Source organism: Bison bison, unplaced genomic scaffold, assembly GCF_000754665.1.
Source record: "Bison bison bison isolate TAMUID 2011002044 unplaced genomic scaffold, Bison_UMD1.0 scf7180017864369, whole genome shotgun sequence".
NCBI lineage: Eukaryota > Metazoa > Chordata > Mammalia > Artiodactyla > Bovidae > Bison > Bison bison.
The window spans coordinates 129,445-129,826 of record NW_011494941.1 but is presented as its reverse complement, the minus strand read 5'-3'; positions in this window follow the sequence as shown (position 1 = coordinate 129,826).

Below are 382 nucleotides of genomic sequence, written 5' to 3'. Positions count from 1 at the left end.
ACTCCAGGAGTTGGCAATGGACAGGGAGGCCTGGCATGCTGCAGTCCATGGGGTCGCAAAAAGTTGGATACGAGTGAGCTACTGAACTGAACTGAACTTCCTGTTGTTTTGGATTTGTTTTGGATTGTGTTTTGGGTTTGTTTTGGATTGTGTCTTCCATTCTGAAGGCTTTCTCAGAAAGTTGGAAAGGTCATCCATTCTTATTAAGAATTCTTATTAAGGTACTGAAAAGCCAACTTCAGAGTTTTTTATGTGTGGGCTGGATTTATCAGTTGTCTGCTTTCAGGCAGAGAGCTGGCCTTTTTTCTTGGAGTTTCCTAAATCTCAGAGTGGAACCAGGTGGCACTAGTAGTAAAGAACCCGTCTGCTAATGCAGGAGGCA